This window comes from Mus musculus, chromosome 9 (assembly GCF_000001635.26).
Source record: "Mus musculus strain C57BL/6J chromosome 9, GRCm38.p6 C57BL/6J".
NCBI lineage: Eukaryota > Metazoa > Chordata > Mammalia > Rodentia > Muridae > Mus > Mus musculus.
In genome coordinates this window covers 32,001,343-32,022,936 of record NC_000075.6, presented here as the reverse complement: position 1 = coordinate 32,022,936, position 21,594 = coordinate 32,001,343, and the positions used below count along the sequence as shown (strand labels likewise).

The 21,594-nt window shown below is 43.0% G+C and overlaps 1 protein-coding gene across 2 annotated transcripts in view; it reads right to left on the bottom strand.

Moving 5' to 3' along the window:
- Positions 1-6,312, bottom strand: part of Arhgap32 (Rho GTPase activating protein 32) — a 251,819-nt gene extending 245,507 nt beyond the window's left edge. Inside the window, exon 1 of one of the 2 annotated variants that reach the window (NM_001370957.1) lies at positions 6,032-6,312. The gene's annotated coding sequence lies outside the window, so the exon portion shown is untranslated. The remainder of the gene's footprint in view (positions 1-6,031) is intronic. The other variant, XM_006510445.4, reaches the window with a different exon arrangement.
- Between the last annotated feature and the right edge of the window lie 15,282 nt (positions 6,313-21,594).

Here is a 21,594-nt window from a genome sequence, read left to right as displayed (position 1 = left end):
CTGATTTTCCAGATGGCTCTTCGGCATGTGTACATACACACACACATACACCTTACACATACAATAATAATAAATAAACAAAAAATTGTAATGTTTTTAAAAGAAAATGGGGTCTATGTATCCAGTGGGGCATTATTCAATCATATAGAATGCAATTATCTCTTTTCCAGAAAAGTGAAGGGAGCTGGAGTTTGCGTTAAGCAAATTATACCAGGTCAGATAGACAAGTGTCATGTTTCTTTCATATACAGAATGTAGGAGTCAAGGCTATGGAGGTATACCATGGAGATAGAAGGAGGCCTATTTGAGAAAGGAAGGCCAGAGGGAGAGGGGACAGAGGAAGGAAGTGGGACATGAACATGATCCCACTAACTTTCTCCTGTTTGGTAACAGAAAGCTGCTTCACACACCAGGCAGTCTTACACGTCCAAGGAGATGCCCCCTACCCACACGAGAACGTCCATTTCCACCCTCTCTTCATTCTCATTTACCGCAAAGAGTGAGGAAACACCGCCCCTTGTTCCTCTGCTCCCTTCACTGCTTTTCATTAATGTAGTTAATGTACCTGCAGTGGTTAGTCATGTCTTTTCCCTTGACCCCTAAGGACATCAAAGACAATTCCACTCCTGGGTACAGTGGTCCAAACTAGGCTTTTCTACCTAGATTAAACATTTCGACTCACAAGGGTTTCAAACAGTCTTAACAGGGATTCTTGTGGGGTTGGGAGAGGGAGTGATTGTTGCTTGTTGATTTGTTCAGTTTGGGGGTTTGCAAACAGAATCTCATTATTCAACTCAGGATAGCCTGGAACTCATGATTCCCCTGCCTCAGCTTTCAAAGTGCTGGGATTCCAGGCATGTGACACCATGGCCAGCACCCCTTTGTATCTTTCGATGGGCAAGTCAGCCAGGGCAAGAGAGTAACTTTTCTATTCAATCCATTCCATAATCACAACTAGCCCCACCTCCAAACTAGCCCCCGTACTCTCTCTGCCCCACCCCACCTCACCCACACCCTTGTGGTTTCTCAAGCCAGATGGTAACACTTTAATAGTGTCCTTTAACAGGGAAGCCAATCACCCTGTTTTCCCTGAGCAGGTTCAGGGATTTTTTTCCCTTTTCTTTTTACCAAGGGAGAGAGCTAGCTTCAAGGAAATGAGGAAAGCTTACCGAGAGGAGAAGCAATGTTCCTAATTAAGTTCTTGCCTGTACAGTAGGGACCATGCTAAAGGCTGGGCAGAGAAAGGCAAACAGGGAGTGCCCCTGCTTCTCAGCGCTTGGAGTTTAAGGGAGATGAAAACAGCAAGAGCTAATCTATGGGCATACAGACATCAAACAGCTGGGCAAACATTGGGCAGCAGCAAAAATTAAACCCGAAAGTAAATAAAGTATTTACGTTATGTAAAAGTTGCCCAGCTGCCGTTATTCTCTACTGGGGCTCGGGAGGAGACCAGGAACAAGGGGAAAGCGTTTGTATTTTTTTCTGTAGGGGATGGTGTCTGCAGAAAGGAGCAGAAAGGTCACATGTGGCTCAGGGAACAAAGACAAAGTATTGCATAAAGCCTCCAATGCTGGCGCATAACCTCTAAACCTCGGCCTTCGGGGTGAACTGAGTTTGTTTCTCAGAAGTAGCTCTTCCATGTCAGACCAGGCCTTTAGGAATCTGTGTCAGGAACTAATTTTAAAGTGTTAGCGATGGCCTCAGTGGCCAGCCACAGCTGGAACTCAGTGAAGAGGCCTGAGAGCTGTCACCAGAACCATCCTGCCTCAAAGGACAGCTTGATTTTCCACATGTACTCAGGGCCATCAAGTGAGCTTCAGTAACCCACTGCCACTGGAGCCCCTGCCTGGTGGCCGTGTACTGTGGAACTCCCCTCAGCTTTCCTAATGAGGAGACACAGCTTTAATCAGCCGAGAGGCCTGGAGTCGACACCTGGAGAGTGGGACACATGAATGATTGATGCCCTACTAATCTGCTCCTGAATCCTACTTCAGAAGCCAAAAAGGGGGAGTTTTTGTGTTTAGGTGAAAATAAGGGTTTGTCCAGAGACATTATGTATAGTAGTCTTCACATCTGAACAAAAGTAAAGATTTTAAAAGAAAGAAAACCATACAAGCTTTGGGGTACAAAATTGGAATTGGTAGTAACATGAAAAAAAAATCTAGAACCATAATTTAGACATAATCACTGTTACCATTTTAATATATAACTTTGTATACATAGATTAAAAGCTTTTTACTGGGACCAATGAGATGGCTAAGTAGGTTAGGGGACTTGCTGCCAAGTTTGATGGCCTGAATTTAATTCCCTGTGCCCAAATGATAGAGGAAGAATGGACTCCCGCAAGCTCTCCTCTATGTGTATGCCTTGGTATAGATGTGTGTGCTTGCTATTCAATAAATAAAATATAATTGAACAATGATTTTTTTTAAAATTACATCAACAAGACCATACTGGAAATATTGCATGTAATCTATTTTTCCTTAGTAGTACTGTTTAGTTTTTCATGTCAATAAATGCTTATACTATTTTTATGTAATTATATATCCATACCATACTCTCTTTCATAGTCACCCCCCAGCAATGACGGATAGCTCATCTTTGCTGCTAAAAGTGTGTTCACACTATAGATAGACTTCTGAGAATTAGAAATCCCTCCTATTAGAGATGCAACTCAGAGGTAGAGATCTACCTAGCATAAGGTCCAGAATTCAATCCATGGCAACACACACACACACACACACACACACACACACACACGCTCCAAACCAAACAAACAAATAGCATTCCCTCACCCTAGCTGATACATAGAGTTCAGTGCTTAGTTACAGTCTCAGTGTGTAGCCCAGGCTTGTCCCAAAGTCAAGTTCCTCCTACTTCAGTCTCTTGAATGCTGGGATTGCAGATACCATTATGATTGAGCTAGGCGATCTGTCTCTTAAACCCTTCTCTGCTGCTTACACTTCCCACTTTCACATGGGAAGTCCTGAAATGCGTTTTAAAGCTGATGTTATGCTCAGCCCTTGCTGCATCCTGTAAGGGATGCCCCAGAGTTCCTGCATGCTTCTATAGAAACGCTATAGCATTTTAACTGAATGAAATCCTTGAGCAGCCGGGAACAGAGTTGATGCTGTCTGATACTAATTCCTCCCTAGATCTAGTTTATTATAGGAAACAGATTCAGTTCTTAGTGTATTCTCTCAGGACCTGGTCTACATAATCATTAATTTTATTCATGAGTTTCATATATTTCATCCGTGTTTTTGTTTGGATTCCTGTAAACATAAATCTATTTAGTTCATAGTTTATTACTGCATGGTCATTAAATTAACCTTCTGAAGACATCAATTTCTTTAAATGCTCTGAGCAGGAGAGATTGTTCAAAGGTTAAGAGCATATCAGGTGGTTCACAACTTCAGCTCCAAGAGAATCCAACTCCTCTGGCCCACAAGGCCCCTGCACTCATATGCACACACCGTACCCCATACACGCATTCATATCCTTTTTAAATAGCTTCTAAGCAATGTAATTGTGAGAAAGGGTTCTAGAATTCAGGCGGGTGTGTTGTAACCTACAAAGAACACATAGTTGTGCTAAAGTGCCGAACCTTTTGCAGCCCGAACAAATGTGTCTCTGAACTGTTATCCCAGTGTGTTAACCACTTTCGAAAAGCTGGGCCCAGAAGTAAAGTTTCTGCTTCAACAAAAGAGACAGAGACACAGAGAGAGAATACGAACTAATTGCCCTAACTCTACAGAAGTGGAGAAGAGGGGTCTGCCATGTCTAGGCTACCAGATATGTAAAAGTGCTCATTTGGTTCCCACCAGATACCCAGGAAGCTGTGCTAGGAAAAGGATTGACTGCTTCCATTCCTCCAGCCACAGAGCTGGAATACGAAGGATGATCATATATTCTGACTCCTCCCATTGCAAAGACATAAGAATGAGTTTGTTCACATTATTACTTCAGGGTACCTTTTATAGAGCCTATATGTTCACTCAACCAACTAAGGAGAAGGAACTGTGCCAAGGATGCTTCCTTTATGACTCTCTTGGGGGAGAGGACTCAGTTGTTCAAAGTAAGCAAGCATGAGAAGGGGGAGGCACCACCTACTCAGATATAGCTGGCATTTCAAGCTCTAAGCAACTAATAACCAGCTGCTTGAGTTGGAAGCTGCCATATCTATCACAGTCCTTATCTGTCTGTCTGTCTGTCTGCCTCCCTGCCTGCCTGCCTGTCCATCCATTTATCTATGTGTATATCCATCTATCCAGCCATCCGTCTATCCATCCATCCATCTATCTAATGTGTATGGGTGTTTTGCCTCCCTGTATGTCTGTGTACCATGTACATGCCTAATCTTGCTACTTCAATTGCTCTTGCAAACCTTATTGAGCCTGCCTTCTTTCTAGAAAAAAAATCACCAAAACCTCCTTTCCAGTCTTCAAAGGAGTGAAACAGTTTTAAAAGTAAGACATAAAGATGTTTATAAAATGAAATATGGACCAACAGCTCTAACCAGGAGGGGAGTGATTTTGAACAAATATTCAATTGTTTTCCATTACTCCATCTGGGTCTGTGCACAGGGAGTTTGGAACCTCTTCCTGACAAAGGATGGAGGACCTCATTGCACCCCTGGGAGGCCCACAGGAAAAGGGAGGAAGGAGGGCAGTATTTTCAGAACATGGTCAATAATGCCAAAATAAAGATAACATGCAGTTTAAAGAGAGGCTGGGACCACAAACCAGCACAGGGAGCCAGGAAGCCAGTGTGTTGAGCTAGGCAGCAGAAATGGAAGCCAGAAAACAGAGCCAGCAGGCAGAGGGACAAGAAGAACAAGGCAAGGAACAGCAGGGATGAGATCAGCAGGGGAAGTTGTCCTGGGCAAATACTTGGGACAAGGGCTCAAGGCACCTAGCTGTATGCTTGTACTGCAGGCTGTGGGGATATGTGCCCAGTGAAGAGCTAAGAGGGATGTGTTGGGAAAATGTAAACCAACTTGGTACGCAGTCACCTGGGTTCTAGGCACAGACAGACCCAGAGCGTGGCATGGTATTAATGTGAACAGTTAGGCATGAGGCATAAGAAATGTTCCGTGTGGTTGTTCAGATAAGCACTCAAATACACGAGACACTTACTTTCCTCCATGCTAAGCTATTCACATTAATTATAAATATGTCACTTAGCATTTCCAAAAATAGACTTAATTAAGTACAATTATATCTGCTTTGTAGCCTGGAGACATGAGACAAAGGCTGGATGATTTCCCTAGCATCGCATGCAACCAGCAGCGCGATGGTTAAAAGTTAGTTAGGTCTCTGGCCCTTCAGAACCCGGATCTTCTCAAATTTGATAGAATTAGATATGCACATTCCTCCTTCCACCCAGTCTTCTGATTTAGTCATTCTGGGGCAGAGCCAGGACTCCACATGTTAACATCCATAACTGCTGGCATTGATATAGTTAGTTGCTCAGGTACCCAGGCCAGGCACATCAGCAAAGGTTGGCAACAAACAGATAGGAAAGAAGACTGATATTAAAGTCATATGTAGAAGAGGATTCACCATCAAAATCATAGACTTGAAAGCTTTAGATTACCATGATAGTCTTTCTACTTAGTTTCCTCCCCAAACAAATGTTTCCTGTCATTCAGAAGCAGCCAAAAGTTAGCCCATCCAGTGTCTAGCAGAATCAACCTCACTGGCATAAGCCCCATAGATCCCACTCAATGCTCAGCCCTGACTCCGGGCTATAGACTGACCCTCTCTGATTGTTGTTAGAGCTATTCAACGTCATAGATCCCAGCTAACCTGCAGGAGAAGTGGTCTGTGCTCAGGTGAAAGATTCCCAGCTTACTGGCTCTTCACCTGAGCAACACTACAATAAGGACTTGCCTTTCCAATAGTCCCAAAGACAGCTTCCAAATAGCAGGGCCAGTTCTCACAACTGCCCGGCCAGACAAAGCACAATGATAGAAATCACTGCTAGCTCCCCCAACACCACTGTCACACACAATGCGCATTTCTCTTACTCTTGAGAAACTCTTGAATCCCTGGCTCCAGCTTGAGGGGCGAGATCGATCTTCCGTGCGAGGTTTTTTCCTCTCCAAAGGAACCCCCTTTAGAGCAGAGAGATTTTCTTAGAGAGATTGCGGGATGTTCCTTAGGAGAAACCCCAAGAGGCTAGAATGGGTTGCTTTGCAATTTTCATGTCTCCAAATGAGAACAAGAAGGTCACGGGGCGACTGATAATCTCCATCAGCTGGAATCGTCCATGTTTGTGTCCTCTTGCAGTTTCCCTGAGCCCTCTCTCTGCTTTCTTTGCTGCCTTTCCACTTAAGTTTGTCTGTAAGCGCCTTTGTGGCCTCCACTGCAGGCCTCAGGCCAAGGCAGAAAAACGGATTCTTTTCATCTATTCAAGTGTGATCTGGGGCAGACAAGCCTGCTGCACAGGCAAGAGGCACAGTGAAGTATTCTGTATTCAGCATTCAGTTCACAGAGCCTATCTCAGGGCCTGCCCTTGGCAAAGCCAGCATAGTGACCAGAGCCATTTGGCAGAAGCAAGAATGCTACGACTCTGGCCCCTCCTGTCACCTGGACAGGGCATCCTGGTCCAGAGAGCAGGATCTGGGCATCCTGTTCCAAGCACATCTCCCAAGTTCATCTCCAGCTTTAAAAACATCCTTTAGCTGTCCAGACAGCAACTTTATTTATTATTTTGAAATGCTGGGTGAATTCGGAGAACGTTATAGTTACTAAATATAGAAAACATTAGCATAATGGTACCTGAATGGAGCGTTAGTATTAAGTAGAGCACACTTCCGGTCTTCAACACAAGAGAATGCAGGCCTCAGATATACCAGCAGGAGGAGGACACTGGGTAAAAATGAAGGTTATCACCGCTTCAAGGATATTTTTCCTATGTGTCTAATTTACTAAAAATCTACTTTTCTGGATAACCTTATAAAAGTGTTGGGCTATGTAGTAGGAGTTTTTTTTTTTTTTTTTGACTGTCCTGCTTTGTGCTGGTCACAGGTGCGTGCGCACACACACACACACACACACACACAAGCTCATTTTAAAACGGCCTTATTGGCTCTGTGGTTGGGCTCTTCTAAGCCTTCCACAGCTAGCATGCACACCCTTACCTCTACTCCCAGCTCATGATCTCCAAAGGACTGGACACAGCTTTACCCTTTAGCTGTATCCTCCCAGCCCTTACCTCACATTAAGAATGGGCACATTATCTGAAGAAAAAGGGATGGGAGTTATTTAAATTGGCAAAGGGGCAGGAAAAGTATCATCACGTGACTATAATATGATTGTATACGGGGAATTAGCTATAGGAAATAGTATGAGGGGCCTGGGGACATGGCTCAGTAGTTAAGAGTACTTGTTGCCCCGGGCAGTGGTGGTGCACACCTTTAATCCCAGCACTTGGGTGGCAGAGGCAGGCAGATTTCTGAGTTCAAGGCCAACCTGGTCTACAGAGTAAGTTCCAGGACAGCCAGGGCTACACAGAGAAACCCTATCTCTGAAGAAAAAGAAAATAGTACTTATTGCTCTTGCAGAGAACTTGGGTTCAATCCCCAGTCATCACACAGTGGTTCCCAACTATCTATAACTCCAGTTCCAGCAGCTCCAACAGGCATGCAACGTGCATGCAGGGGAAAAACTCTGTACAGAAAAGAAAATGAGAATTCCCTAATCTGATCAGTTGCAAGATAAACACAATGCTAAGCACACCAAAGCTGGAGAGATGGCTCAGTGGTTAAGCGCACTTTGTTGTTCTTGCAGAGGACCTGGCCTCAGTTTCCAGTACCCACATGATGCCTCACAACCATCTGTAACTTCAGGTCAAGGAGATCCAATTTTCTCTTCTCATTTCTGTGGGCACCAGTCACACACATAGTGTGCAGACAGGGAAAACACTCGTGCACGTGAAAATGGAATTAAGGAACCTTATTTAATCTTTCTTATATTGTAAAAAACTCGCATTTGGAAGATAAAACAATAGCTAAAACATAAACTACTCAAGAATCAGGTGACAGAAAATGTGTTACATCTAGATGAAGGGAATCCTAAATCTCAGAGGGAAGGGACACAGAACCTAAATCTGGCCAGGAATCCAGAAAATTTCTCCAAACAACGATATAAATAATATCCAATATAAAATTGCAATAATATTTTTGGGTGGTAATGGGGATGGTGTGGAGAAGGACAATATAGACCCAGCAGATACTTAAGTCCATGACATCATGACTGACTTGCACAGCATTTGAAATGAATCATTGTTACAAGTAATCTCTACCAAAGACATGTTGAGGTTGCCAAGTTTGATTTTCTTAAAACTGGTTAACATCTAACATGTTAGAAGTCTTTGGGATGACCTGTTTAATGGGAGAAAAAGATTTGAAAATTATCAGACAAAAATCTACAACTTAATGAGTGTGACAGTTCATTTTGGTAGTCAACTTGGTGCAATTTAGAATCAAATAAGAGACAAATCTCTGAGTGGGCTGCCACCTTGGTAACTTTCTCTTTCCTGAGACAAAATCCTCTGAGAAAAGCAACTTAAAGTAGAAAGAGTTTATTTGGGCTTACAGTCCTGAAGGGATTGTATCCAATACTGCAGCAGGAAGGGAAGGTATGGTACCAGGAGCGGGGTGCTTGCCTTGTATCCACACTCAAGAAGCAGAGAAAGAACAGGAAGTGGGGTTAAGTTGTTGAAGGCTCAACGCCTGCCCCAGTGACCCACTTCTTGCTCTAAGGCTCCACCTCCTAAAAGTTCCACAACCTTTAGAAGCAGTACTGCCAGTTGATGATGAAGGATTCATCATATATTTGAGCCCATGGGAGGTATCCCACATTCAAACCACAGTTGGTGAGGGTTTATCCAGAGGTCTTTAACTGAATGGGAAGACCACCTTGAGTGCCCAAGGCACTATCCATGGGCTGTGATGGCAGACTGAGTAAAAACAGAAAGCTAGATGAATACCAGCAGTCACCTCTCTGTTCCTGACTTTGGACACAATGGGACCAGCTACTTCAGTCTTCCACCACTACAGCTGCTCTAACCGCCACTCCTGCCTTTCCAGACTCGGCAAATTGTTCACTCAAACTAGGTTCTAAAATAAACCTTTAAGTTGCTTTTGCCGGTTATTTGTCATAAGAATAGGTTATTTGTAGAGCTCAGCAGGTAATGTCGGTGTCTGTATCTTTAGTCAATAGTAAAACAGCCATATATGTCCCTACCATCCTTTTATCTAGCAGTATAAAAATCAAAAGATTGAGGATGTAGCTTAGCGGTGAGTCCTCACCTAGCCAACATGGTGCCTTGGGTTCAATCCCCAGTACCACAAAGACAAAAAACAAAACATGGTCCTAAGCAGGACTGAGCTCTCTAGCAATAGCTGTATGTGGTGGTTTGAATAGGTATGGCCCCCAAAGACTCATGTATTTGAATGGTTGGCCTACTATTAGCAGGTGCGGCCTTGTTGGAGTAGGTGTGATCTTGTTAGAGGAAGTGTGTCACTGTGCGGGAGGGCTTTGAGGTCTCCTAGGGCTCAAGTTAAGCCCAGTGTGGTACATAGTCCCCTTTCTGCTGCCTTCAGATCAAATGTAGAACTCTTAGCTCCTCCTCCAGCACCATGTCTGCCTGCACAATGATAATGGACTAAACCTCTGAAACTGTAAGCCAACCCCAATTAAATGTTTTCCTTCATAAGCAGGTGTCTCTTCATAGCAAGAAAACCCTAAGAAAGATACTGTACAAAGAATCATTACTCAAAGCAGGGCTGGTTTCTGACTGACCATGAAGTCTAGCCAAACTCTGTATTTTCTTATCGGATTAACTAATCTCTTTTTTTTAAAAAAAATCTGTTTATCAGTCTTTTCCCTTGAATCCCAGGACTTGGGAGGCAGAGGCAGGCAGATTTCTGAGTTTGAGGCCAGCCTGGTCTACAGAGTGAGTTCCAGGACAGCCAGGGCTACAGAGAAACCCTGTCTCGAAAAACAAAAACAAACAAACAAACAAACAAACAAAAAAGTCTTTTCCTTTGGAATGCCACTTCACTCAAGAATTTTAACATCCTTGGTAACAAGGTGAGGCTTGCAACACTTACATGGGTAGGTCTGTTTTCCTTAATCAGATTATAACAGAAAAGTTTTCTCTGAGGTATTTAGTAACTTCTTTAGGACACAACAAGAACAAAATGCCAGTCATGTATCTTTAATCTTACCCAAATCTCTGAGAAAGTGAAAATATTCAATCTTTCTTAATGTTTGGTTTTAAGCCTGAGCCCATGAAAGTGATTGAAAGATTTTCCTCTTCCTGCAAACATTTGGTGTAAGCTAGATAGACCTTAAGCTACTTTGGATTGATCAGTATTCCTGCCATTGAGTAAATGAGATCAGAACATATTCAGAACATATTATAATACTAGGTATTTAGTTTCTTTGTTCTGTGGTCCCCACCTGATCTTCAATACAAACAAATATCAAATTAACTAGGAACAAATATAGTCATCTTTCTGTGAGCAATTAGCTTTAGACTCGCCCATCCCAAAATTCGTGGACATTCAAGTCCTTTGCATAAAGTGCTGCAATATTTGCATATAACCTAAACCCCTCCTCTAGTAATCACTAAATTACAGATAATAGCTAATACAAGTTCAATGCTATGCAAATAGCTGCTTTTCTGTGCTGCTGAAGGAATAAGGAAAATGGCTTGTAGGCATTCCGTACAATTCTTTTCTTCTCAAATGCTTTCAGCCTATAGTTGGCTGACCGTGGATGCAGGTCCTGCAGGCACAGAGCTGACTCTGTCTCACCTGGAATGCACTGGGTGGCCTTTTAAATAGAATGTTTATTTGCAGCAAGCCAATCTGTTCTTTGGTATTCCTTTCGAATGTTCCTAAACAAGCTCCTAAACTATTTTCAGATACTTCAATTGCTGATGAAACTTTAGGTCCATGTTTGACTTCATGCATTTTAAATCATATTTGTGGATTTTTTTAACGTAGTAATAATTTCCTCCCCCCTGCCCCGCCCCCTCCCCCCCCCCTTTTTTCCTATTCTAAGGATTGATTCCATGGGCCTGTACAAGCTAGGCAAGTGTTCTCCCCAAGAGGTAAACTCCCAGCCCAACGATTTAAAAACGCAAAACAAACAAACAAAAAAATGTTCCTCACAGTACCTTTCACCTAGCCCAGAAACCATCTGACATTTGCAACACTAAAGGAGGTTGGCCTGAGGCCTTGAGGAGCCTCAGTACAAAGTCTGAAATCTGCTCACAGCTTCAGACCCGTCTGGGCATGCTTGACTGACTGGCCGAGCAGGCTGCCCAGAGTTCCCCTTGGGGAAGGAACTAAGAGTCTGGAAAAAAAAAAGAGAGGGGGAGGGAGAGAGAGAGAGACTTAGGAATGCTGAAGTGGGATAGCTGCCTTCTTCTGGCACACTCATGCCAGGAACAGACTCTCTCGGCTAGTGGTATAAACAAGCTAGAAGAAAGGATATTTTTAAATGTCTTCATAAAGAAAAAAGTAAATATTTAAGGATTAATTGACTTGAAAAGAAGTGTAATAAACAATACTATATGTTCAAAGGCTACTGGAATCCAGACGGGTGATGTGACGCAGAAGTGTGCCAAGACCTGGAGCTGCAGCCTCAGCTCCGTTGTATTCTTCCACGCTGGGGACCGAGATGACTCAGCTTGTCCCCCTGTGTCCCTTTTCCCTTGTCTTTCCCTGTGTTGCCCTACAGTCTCCTGAGGCACAGGAGGCATGTGGCACTTCTCTGCCTTTATCATGAGACAGAATCCAAACAGGCAAGGAAAGGTCTGTTTGCTACAAGCCTCCAAACCATAAATTCATCACATGTAAGACATGCTGGGGACCCGGGCTCCCTGAGCGACCTTCTGAACTGTCTGTCTCTCACTAAGTGTAGTCCGCTGATTTTCCTATAAGGTTGCTACCAGGACAAGATTCCTAGGGAGGTGCAGCAAAACTTAAGCAAACTTAAAGTTTGCATATGTGCAATAGACAGCATGCAAACAGGCTCCCCGTCCCCCATTCATTACAAAGCATCTAGAAGAAGATAGTCTATGGTAGTGAAGCTCACTCCATGTGGTCATCAGACTCTGATATATGTTCCTATTCAGCCATCCTTAGAGTATGCTGTCTCTACATCTTCCTCATGTCAAGATAGTATCTGCCCCATCCCAAGTCTTGGATATCATGCTCACATTCTAAGGAGAAAGAGGTAAAAAGGACAAAGGCATTAGTCATCTGTCCTTAATGAAGAGCCTGAAAGTCTTACATAGAAATAGCATTTTTCATTTTAATGGCAGTAACTGTCATATCAAATGCCCACTACCAAACATATTGAGAAATGCAGTTGTATAGCTAAGCTAGTCTCTGCCCTCCTAAGTTATGTCCATGTTCTTACAGACAGGTGGAGGCACCTGTTACCACAGCACTTTGGAGGTTGGAGGAAAGAGACTCAGGAATTTAAAGCTATCCTTTGCCATATAGCAAACTTAAGGCCAGTATGAGCTAGATGAGACTTCGCTTTAAAAAAATATTACTTTGGGGGCTGGGGAAATGGTTCAGCAGTTGAGAACACTGGTTGCTTTCCCAGAGGACATGGGTTCAATTCCCAGCACCCACATGAAGGCTCACAATGCTTTCTTCTGGCCTCCAAAGGCATAGAGCATGTGAGAGGTACACATATACGCAGGTAAAACACCCACACACATATAGTAAGTAATTTTCAAGAGAATTTTGATTAGACAATTATTTCTGACTTCTGATACAATTAGGATTTTGATATGAAAATTCAAGATGCCAAAATAATACTGCGTAACAGAGATAGGATAGGACAAGGTGTTTCTTTTTCTTTCTTTTTCTTTTTTTTTATGTATATGAGTACACTGTAGCTGTCTTCAGACATACAACAAGACAGAGTCAGATCCCATTACAGATGGTTGTGAGCCACCACATGGTTACTGGGAATTGAATTAGGACCTCTAGAAGAACAGTCAGTGCCCTTAACTGCTGAACCATCTCTCCAGGCCCAGAGATGGGGTATTTCTATGATTTAATTTAATTTGGGTAGATGGGAAAGAGATGGAGGGGGTTACACTGGGTTGACTGTTGTTCAGCAACTGAGCAAGTGGAAGGATCATTTCTGACAACCCTTACAGGGAACAGACAAAGTTCAGCAGAGAGTTCCAAAGATGCTCGTGGGATTGGGCTCCTGCCGGTTAACTCCTTACATTCTAAGTCAACAAAGATGCATGAACTAGTTAGTGGAAAGGGAGTTTGCATGACTGAGAGACACCTACTTCCAAGTTGTAATACTCCATTGCATTTTTTTAAGCGACATCTTCCTGGACTTCTGTGGAAGACTGGCTTGGGATAGGTGAACCTGCCTAGTTCATGGACTTAATTCCCCGACAGGAGCTGAGAGTATATGAGTCTCACAAAGGCTGCCATCCAAAGTACTGCCCTCCTGGAAGTAAGAGGCTAACCCAACTAACATCTGGCCTGTTCTCTCTTTCTAGAAAAACACGGGAGGTAAAAGAGACTTAATCAAGTGTAAACAAGGTCCCCAAATGTGAGAGAGCTAGGAGGAGCAAGTGGAGACCACCATAAGCTAGTGTATGCAGACTGATGGAGGGCCTGGATGTGAGCGGACTTCACACACAGGACAGCATTTGGACTGAGATGCAGCAAGAGGAGCGATCTTCTACTGAGGTGTGATGCAAACATAAATCTGAAAGGAAAGGAGGTTCAGATGAAGTCTTCCTCCAGCAGGGCATGGAGTAATCTGAAGGAAATAAGGCACACAGGCCAGAGCACGGGAAGAGATAGCTCATTGGAGAGGGATCTGGAGAGTCCAGCTCACCTAACCCCTCCCTTCCTTTGTTTTGTAAATTAATTGATTGTTCATCTATACAGATATATGTTAAAGTCAGTAAATCAAGTTAACTAAGACTTAGATGAACAGTATCAAGAATGAGAAATGTATGGCTGGTACAATATAAACAAATACAACCACTTGGTAAGCTAGCTGTTTAAATTTAGTAAGGCCCTCTGACTCCTTGATCCCACATATATAGATAGGGCACTTGAAAGGAATTTCTAAATAATAATAATAATAATAATAATAATAATAATAATAATAATAATAAATGTCTATATACACATATACATACAGGTACACACACACACACATATATATATACATATATATGTACATATATGTATACAATTGTCCATAACAAGGGAAATGGGCAAGCACTATGTTAAAATAGTATACTATGAAATGATATGCTGTGATTTAAAGTAGTAAATAAGATTTATATTTGATAAACTGAACAATATTAACAACCATAGATTTTTAGCTTAAGAGGAAAAGAGACAGGTATAGTGACAAGACCCTGTCTCCAAAAAGGAGGAGAAGAAAGAGTAAGAAGAAGAGGAAGGAAAAAGGATGACAAAGTGTTTTCTTTGCTTAGCATTCATACGGCCTTAGATTGAGGGCAGACAGACAGACAGAGAAAGAGAGAAACAGACAAACAGAGAGAGATAAAGAACAATCTATATAAATCAAGAATACATAGATCCCGGCAATAGTGGCATGCACCTTTAGTTCCAGCATTCAAGAGGCAGAGGTAGGTGGATTTTTGTGAGTTCAAGGCCAGCTTTGTCTACATTGTGAGGTCCAGGACAACCAGAGCTACATAGTGAGACCTCGTCTAAAAAATAAAAACAAAAACAAAACAAAAAACAAAACCTAAAACAAAAACATTGACAAAAACTAAATCTATAAGAACTCAGAGAAGAAACAACAATATGAACTAACCAGTACCCCCCAGAGCTGTGTCTCTCGTTACATATGTAGCAGAGGATGGCCCAGTAAGCCATTAATGGGAGGAGAGGCCCTTGGTCTTGCGAAGATCATGTGCTCCAGTACAGGGGAATGCCAGGGCCAGGAAGCAGGAGTGGGTAGGTTGGAGAGCAGGGCAGAAAAGGGTATAGGGGGCTTTGGAGGTAGCATTTGAAATGTAAATGAAGAAAATACCTAATAAAAATTAAAAAAAAAGAACTCAGAGAAGAGGGCTAAGACTGTAGCTGAGTTGGTAGAGTCTACCATGGTTGAATTTCTCCTCAGTGCAGCATAAAGTAGGCATGATTGTTTGTGCACATCTGCAATACAAACAGAAGGATCAGAAATTCAAGGTCAATCTCACCTACATTTTAGTTTGAGCTATCCTGGACTACATAGAGCCATGCTTCAAAAAATAAAAAATAAAAATAATTCTGTGAAGAGATGAAGTGATGTTTTGGATAAAGGAAGAAACTGACCCATCAGACAAGAGAGAAACTTTCCTATTGTAACGATTAATGTAGTGTCAATACTTTGTGTCTAGATTGCCCCTAGCCTTAATCCCCACCGCCCAAAAGAAAGTCACTGGAAGAAAATGCATCCTCAGCTCTCTTATATCTCTAAAGGTATGACCAGCACTAGAATACATGGTTACTACAATTATAATCTCACTGGGATTCCAAGAACGTTAAACCAGATTTGGAGCACTCTTCCCTTGCAGTGATAAGACAATCTGGCCAAGGTAGCTTACAAAGGAAGCATTTATCTTGCTTGCAGTCTCAGAAGGATGAAGGGTCTATCACGATGAAGGCATGGCAGTGAGAAGCAGGCATTCTTGGTGGATGGAGCAGGATGCTGAGAGCTCCTGTCGTGTACCATAAACATGAAACAGAGAAAGTGACTTGGAAGCAAGGGAAGCTTGAAGCTCTCAGATCCTGTTCCTATTGATGTACTTTCTCCAGCACTTCATATAGCGCCGCCAACTGGGGATGGGGTATTCAAATGCCTACCTCTCTGGAGGCATCATTATAGATGTGAATGAGACATACTAAATATCCAACTGCCATACACCCAGCTGTCAGTCAGTAAACAAGGCACAGTAGCTGGTACAGTAACTTGAACCCACTCCCTTGAAATTCATTTGATCACAGTCTTGGTGTTCAGTTGCTGTCCTGGCAAAATGAAAGTAAAAAAAAAAAAATCAAAATCATCTCATCGTGGACTTTTGGAGTTAAAAAAAAAAGCAGTTAAAATTGTTCATAGTACATCTAATCCTGAAATACAGGAGTGCACGGCCCTCTCCTTGATGACTTCAGCTCTGCCCAGAAAATAATCCATCTGCTGATTATGCTTTCAGAACTCATCACCCCTGTGGTCAGTGCTAGCCAAACTCAATCCACACCTTCTCTGACCACCACTTGCCAGAGAAACCAGTCCTGCCAATTCACAGATTACCAGACAGCGTGTGCTGGGGGAAGAACACTGGTGGAGCCAACTGACACGGTAGGAAGGAGAAGACTAGCCAAAGTATAATGACCTGAACTGGCATTCAGTCAGATCATGGGGACTCTGCTGGCCTTTGATCAAAGGTCTGGCGCTTTGTACTGTCAGGTCTTGGGAAACAGTGTCATGTCGTAGTATAATCTAAAACAGTAATTTAGAGCAAGCTATCAGGAGTAATGTATTGTTTGCAGCCAAATTTATAAAGAACGGAGGTCTGGAAGATATCATACTGTCGTTCTAGTGTAAAAGCAGGAATAGTTAAGAATATGATCTGAAGCCTTTTAAAACAAAAGGAAAAGTGACCCAAACATTCTTTGCTATAAAGCCATTTCTATCCAAGAGGAAAGCCCTTTCCTTTACCACCTTCTGGTAGCTTGTCCTTTTTGCTATGGTGGATGGTTCTTGGTCTCTGAGTCAGCTACTTTCAGGGTTCACAGCAGTGAGACAGCATAAGGACTTGCTAAACTAGAGAAATTCTCATTCATCCAGGGCAGATAGGGTCTATCTGAGGTCTAGAATTCTACCAGATGATCCCTTAAGATCTCTTCCAAACCTAAGCTAGAAGATTACAGTGAATAGACGGAAAGTTCAGAGCCTATAGTTCAGAATTTTAGAGGTTTTTAGAAATCTGTCAGGCCAACCTCTTTTTGTCTTTGTAGAGTGTCACTTAGAGAGAAGAGCTGACCCTTTATAGCAGCTAGCTCACTGACCCTGTGTAATAACTAGCTCACTGCCTCTGAACATACATCTATAGAATACCAACTGCATTCTAGGAATCCTATTAAATACTGTGAATACAGAGGGGCGTACATAGCTACACGGTGTGCACACTAGTTAGAGACACTTCCCGGATTCCATTTTATTGTCAAGACTTACTAGCAGTGTGACCTTGTTCACGTGGCTTCTTCCTGCTCCAGTTACGCCCTCTGTAACACAGGGTGATGGTAAGTCCGTGTTCAGAGGAATGTCATGAAACTTAGAAGAGTCAATAGGCTCAATGTGTACAGAACAAAGCACTGCAACAGTGCCCGGCACACAGTCCGAACTCTATACACTCTTGTTAATTGAAATATCAGCCCTGTGCCCTCTGGACGCTCTCTGTCCTTTGTTTAGTCAGACAGCCCAGCACACTGGGAGAATGTTCCACCAGCCAATCTAACCAGTTCTGAGTGCAGTCATGTCTACCTCATTTCTTCTTCTGCAATGCCCACTATGGTGTTTGGTACAGGACAGACTCTCCCAATATTTGGTGAGTGAACAAATGGGTCACAAAACTAAAGGGACAGAGACAATATCCCGAGAAGCAAAGATTTAAATAGCACCTGAAGGGAAGAGAGAGAAGCAGCATTTCTTCACAAAGAGCATGGATTCTAGATGGGTGAAGCAGCCAGAGCAAGGTCTCAGGAGCATGAGGGCAACGGGATTCACCTATACTTACAGCCAATCTTCTCACTTAGGGACTGTACCTAGATGCACTGGGAGTCTGTCAAGCTCAGCTTCCCGTGTATCAGGTAGCAGCCTTCTGAGGAAACCAGGTGCTCGTTAAGATGCTTCGGGAGTTACCTACCTGTCTTCTTTCCTTTAGCACATGTCCATTCCATAGGAGTTGGCTGATTTCAGAAACCCAGCAGGGATAAAGACACCAAACATGTATGTACTTAACTTGCCGACTCCTTGCCAGAGTTTGGTTTGGCTTCATCAGTGGTGTTTCTAGCGTTGACTTTATTCCATCAGGAGCATGATTGTAGTATTTGCCTCTAAAAATGGTAAAACAATTTTTCTTTCTTTTTTTTTTTAAGATTTATTTATTATTACATGTAAGTACACTTCTGACACACCAGAAGAGGGCATCAGATCTCATTTCAGATGGTTGTGAGCCACCATGTGGTTGCTGGGATTTGAACTCAGGACCTTCTGGAGAGCTGTCACTGCTCTTAACTGCTGAGCCATCTCTCCAGCCCCAATTTTTCTTTTTTAAAAAAATGAGAAGCCTCGTAGATACCTGGCTGCCCATCAATATCCATTCTTTCTTTTTCCTGTGCCAATTGCATCATGGGTTTTTATCAGGGTGCAGGGATACTTGGACGATATCTTCTCCCTTACATTGATACAAGGTCAGGTGATAGATAGACATGGGTTGTTCAACTCAGCCCAAAAATGAATTGAAAAGGGATAACTTTTTTAAAAATTTGCATCCTCTCCTCTTGGTGAGGAATGTTGATACAGTGGCTGAAATTGAAGTAACCTTTTACATCTTGTGAGGCACCCCCAAAAGGGTAAATTTCTCAGGGAGTTGTAGAGAAGAAGAGTGAGTCTGGTTGCTCTTATGTTGCTACCACCATGAGAAACACTTTAGGGACCCAGAGTGCCAGAGGATTTAGACCTTTATGGTGGGGAAGGCTTGGTGGGGCTATGGCAATACCTTTCACCATGACAGATCAAGAGGAAGAGGTAAGGCTAGACCAGGGGTCAAGCTTTATCCTTCAAAGGCCCGCCCCTAGTGACCTACCTCCACCAGCTAGTCCCTGGGTAGGAAGCAAGCATTTAAGACTGCTGGGGGACATTTCATATTCAAACCATAATGTCACGGATGGCGTAGGGGCCTACATCAGACTTTTGTGTGAAAGTACAGTCAGTTCCTGTCTTACTTAAAACATTGTTCGTTTGAGCTTCTTGCCGCTTTGTTCTTGGCAGCACACCTATCCAAGCCAGAATAGCTTTCTGATTCTTTCCATTTTCTGCCATCTCATTTCGTTCCTACCATTGGGTCCACGACTGATAAAAATTAAACTGTCAAGCAGCAAATAAGGGAAACCATGAGAGGGATAATCACAACAGTGAATACGCTGCACAAACCTTGCTTCTTCTTTCCTTGACCCCAAGTACCACACATTGTTAATTTTGTGGTTGCTCCTAGTATTTTAGGACTGTCTCATTTGCATTTTGTGAGTGTGCATTCTTTAAGAGTCATTCTATGAGTGGGAGAGGAGTAAGTGATAAAATATGTAGAAAAGGAGCTGAAATGTGACGGGAGGAATTCAGGTGGAAGGGGCTAGGAGATTGTCCAGCAGCAGATAAGTTATGGGACAACTGTACCACAATGTTAGGCAACGATGGAGAACTGTGTTCGAGAATAATTTTTACTGCTTTGGGGAAAATAAACAGGATATCTTGTCAAGCAGCTTCCAAAACAATACATAAATATAAGTATATTTATAGGTGGATTTATGGTTTAAAATTACTTCCCAGGGGAGATACAAACAATATGTACCCCTTCTACCGAGGTTCCCAGGACAAACCAGTGCACAAGAATGCTAACGTGTACTCCAAGGGGCCAATGAGTTTATGGGCTTCCTTATCTGGCATAATTGAGGGAGTTCCTTGCAGGGGTGTGGGTGCTACCTGCCGGCCACCCAGAAGGGAAGGATGAGGAATTTCCTGTAGTCACTTAGATGAGGTGTAGTCTTCAATAGACTTTAGCACTTCCCTGACTTCATATGCAAATAATGGAGAGTTGCTGGCATCAGGTGTTGAGGTTTGGTGTATTGCCCTATATTGTATTGTACTGCAAAATTCTGTACTGTAAAGTGTAAGCCTACGAATGAATTCTCACATTTACGAGCTTTTGTTGTGCAAACCTTGTTCCTGGGTTTAAAACTATGAGTTAAGCAAAATTGGCTGCAGCAAATTACTGGAGGGATTAGAGATGGTAGCTTTTGAGTTACCTGGTTGGGAGTGGAGAAGAGAGGAGTGAGGAGAGATCTGAAGGAGGAGAAGAAAGAGAGGAGAGAGGAGAGGGGAAAGGAGGGGAGAGAAAGAGAGGAGAGGAGATGAGGAAGCTGATAAGAGGGGAGATGGACCATGCTCACTTGACCAGGAGAAACAGCAAGAATTTGGGGTATGCCACTGGGGAGGTAGCTAGACCAGTAGATAGAAAGGTAGATTAGGGGTTACCCCCACATCATTGTCAAAGCCAAATAAAATAACCATAAGTTCGAATCTCATTCACTTGTAAGCTTAAATTGGTTATACTGCAACAGGTAGTCAAAATTTTCTATAACAAATGCATATGATTTATATAATCTTTGAGGATTGTGTCTGTGTGTACATGCATGCATGTGCATGTACACACACGTGTCTGCAAGTGCATGTGTGTGCAGAGAGCAGAGAACCTCAGGCTGTGTTTCCAAGTGAGCCATCTGCTTTGACATGTCCTGTGGATTCTGGGGTGTTGAACTCAGGTCTTGATGCTTGTGCTGAAAGCGTCCTTGACTGACTGAGCAATTCTTGGGCAGTGGTAGAAATAGAAATAAAGCCCACACTTGATGAATGTTTCTCTGTGGTATTGGTTAGAGTAAAGGCAAATTATGCAGTCAGAACAAACCTTTGTACCCAAGGGGAAAATGGCGTGCTGGCTAAATTTATGACAGCTTGACACAAGCTAGAGGCATCTTGGAAGAAGGAACTTCGGTTGAGAAAATACCCCCACCAGACTGGCCTCTGATGCGTTTTCCGCAGTGGATAATTATATCCAGCTCACTGTGGGGGTTGCTACCACTGAGCTGCTGGTCCTGAGTGTTTGGTTTCTGGACTCAAGACAAGGGACTGAGGTGCATACTTTACACACCAAAGCAGACCTGGCCTCTAGGTTCTCCCAGCATCCTTCAGTCCCTACCTGGCATACCCCGCCCTCAACTTTGAACTTTCCAGCCTAGAGAGGCTGGGCTGCCCTCCTTGGTGCACCCTCAGCTGTACTCTGTCTCTTTCTCTTCCCCCTTTCTCCCATGGTGACTCCCCTGGCTTCAATCCTTGGGCCCAGTAAACTCACCCGAGAGCAGCTTCCCAATAAAACCGGCTTTAATATAATCTAATCTGGCTTGAATTGGCTCATTTCAACAGTGCCTGAGAAATAACCTATCACTGAGTACTACAAGAAAATAAGCTAAGCAAGCCAGTGAGTAGCAGCAGTCTTCCTGGCCTTCACATTAGCTCTTGCCTCCATATTCCTGCCCTGTCTTCCATCAGTGATGGACTATGGTGTGGAAGTCTAAGCTGAAATGAACCCTTTCCTTTCCCCAAGCCACTTTTCAGCATGATGCTTTATTCACAAACCCTAAGACACATATGAGAGGCGCGTTTTTTTTGTTTGTTTGTTTGGTTGGTTGGTTGGTTTTTTTAATTCACAGAGGGGATACCTTAT